Source organism: Lipotes vexillifer, unplaced genomic scaffold (genome assembly GCF_000442215.2).
Source record: "Lipotes vexillifer unplaced genomic scaffold, Lipotes_vexillifer_v1.1 scaffold325, whole genome shotgun sequence".
Taxonomy (NCBI): Eukaryota; Metazoa; Chordata; class Mammalia; order Artiodactyla; family Lipotidae; genus Lipotes; species Lipotes vexillifer.
This window is the reverse complement of record NW_006799313.1, coordinates 2,974,651-2,977,602: the sequence shown is the minus strand read 5'-3', so window position 1 is coordinate 2,977,602 and position 2,952 is coordinate 2,974,651.

The window sequence follows — 2,952 nt, the reverse complement described above, 5'->3', positions numbered from 1 at the left end:
CACACCTCTCACCATACACAAAAATAAACTCAAAATGGCTTAAACACTTAAACATAAGACATGACACCATAAAACTCCTAGTAGAGAACATAGGCAAAACATTCTGACATAAATTGTAGCAATGTTTTCTTAGGTCAGGCTCCAAAGGCAATAGAAATAAAACTGAAAATAAACAAATGGGACATAATCAAACTTATAAGCTTTTGCACAGCAAAGGAAGCCATAAACAAAAAGAGAACCTATGAACTTGGGGAAAATATTTTGAATGATACAACTGACAAGGGCTTAATTTCCAAAATTTACAAACAGCTCATACAACTCAATAACAAACAAACAAAAAAATTCAATCAAAAAATGGACAGAAGACCTAAATAGACATTTCTCCAAAGAAGATATACAGTCAATAGGCACACAAAAAGATGTTCAATATCATTAATTATTAGAGAAATGCAAATCAAAACTACAATGAGGTACCACCTCACTCTGGTCAGCATGGCCATCATTAAAAATTCTACAAATAACAAATGCTGGAGAGGGTGTGGAGCAAAGGAAACCCTCCTGCACTGTTGGTGGGAATGTAAGTTGGTACAGTCACTATGGAAAACAGTATGGAGGTTCCTCAGAAAACTAAAACTAGAACTACCATATGATCCAGCAATCCCACTCCTGGGCATATATCCAAACAAAACTATAATTCAAAAAGATACATGCACCCCTATGTTCACAGCAGCAATATTCACAATAGCCAAAGCATGGAAACCCAAATGTCCATCAACATATGAATGGATAAAGAAGATGCGGTACATATATACAATGGAATCCTAGTCAGCCATAAAAAAGAACAAAATGATGTCATTTGCAGCAACATGGATGCAACTAGAGATTATCATACTAAGTAAATCAGAAAGAGAAAGACAAATACCATATGATAGAACTTATATGTGGAATCTAAAAAGTATGACAAAAATGAACCTATCTATGAAACAGAAACAGAATCAGGGACATAGAGAATGGACTGGTGGTTGCCACGGGGGACTGGGGTGGGAGAGGGTTGGATTGGGAGTTTGGGATGAGCAGATGTAAACTGGTATATATAGAATGGATAAACAACAAGATCCTACTGTATAGCACAAGGAACTATATTCAATATCCTGTCATAAACCATAATGGAAAAGACTATGAAAAAGAATGTGTGTGTGTGTATATATATATATATGTGTGTGTGTGTGTGTGTGTGTGTGTGTGTGTCTGAGTCACTTTGCTGTACAGTAGTAATTAACAACATTGTAATTCAACTATACTTCAATAAAAAATAAAGATTTAAAAAAAGAGATGTAACCGTCTTATATAAAGCCCATCTATAAATTCTTACAAACTTTATCTCAATCCTATCAACTTTTATACCCTTAACTTTAGTTTTCATTAGGATAGGACCCAAACAATAAGTTTTGATCTTACAGGAGGTATCCTAGAAATTTTTCTTTCTTTTGTTTCCCTGTCCATTTACTCTATTTTTATATAAAAGGCTCTGGGATCCCCAGAGAGGGGCTGAGCCTCAGGCCCTTTTGTCAACCTTGATTAACTGGTCTGTTGCCCCAAGTAATTGTTGGTCAAGTATATCAGTATAATTTTCCAGCCCCTTATATAATTTAAACTGGGGTAAATAGAGCAGACTTGTTTGGCCTTTAATGTAGGGGACCAGCAGGGGGTCCCTTTTAGCTAATTTAACCTTAGGTAGTATAATATCAAAACCTTGTGTTTTAATCCCATAAATGTCCATTTTATTTAATCCCATTTAAAATAACCATCTAAAGATTTCTTTATCCATTTGGGATAAGTACCTTTTAAATGTCTACCTTGTTGGAAAATGTCTCTAGACTTTCTCTACAGTTTTTTCTTTCCTGTTAATCAACCTAATTTAATGTTTTTATTAGCATCTGTAAGACCCACTGAGGGGAAGCTAAGAACACTATAAGGCTTTCCAAACCAGTTTTTCTTGTTTGATTTAAACCAAGGGAGTTCTTAGGTTAACCATTAGAGATACATATATATTTATATTTTCACATTCGATTTTTTTTATAGGTACCAATAAAACAGTTGTTTATAATGAGAGCTCTCTAAAAATATACCAATTTAGAAGTTTCTCCAGTTTAAAGGATCTATCTCTGGCTATTAATGAGATATATATTAACAGTGATTCAAGACACAAGAGGCTTCTCCATAAGAGAGTGGGGAGGATGTCACCTAAATAAGATCCAGAAAGCTTACTCCCCAAAATAGTATGGCAGAGGTCAAGTTTTCAAAACACACACACACACACACACACACACACACACACACACACACACACACACACACACACACACACACACACACCACCCTAAGATCAGGTAAAACATTTACATCTCAAATACACAGGAAGAGAAATGCAAGTTCCCCTTGTTAAGGTCAGAATTTTGAAAATATGTTTTTATCAAGCTGGCTTTTTAACTGAACTGCATATGCAAACAAACAAAGTTTTGGAATGTCAAAAGAGCCCCAATTTGGCCATGTAAGGCTGAGATCTCTTTTAATATAATTTCCCCAATTAGGTAGGTACTTCCAAGTGCAAGCTCCGTACGTATTGTATTGAATACATAAATCTGGCTGGAGTGTTAGTTGGAAGTTGGCTTTCTGACGCCCCTTTCTCTGTTTGAGAGAATCTGTTTCCCATTTCAAAGTTGAATTTATTGGGGATAAAATTTTCTAGTGAAAACTGTGTGGTGGGCTAATGTGCTGTCTGTGAGCTTCACTCCTCTAGGTTTTTGCCCTCAAGCTGTTTTAGCTCCTTTTACATGTCTCGGGTTCTCCCTTTGGTAGCATAAGACTACCGTGGGTGCACAGATCATGGATTGGCCAGTTCTTACTTGTGTCCCTGTTTGAGCAGGTCGTTAACTAAAATGAGTAGGTTTC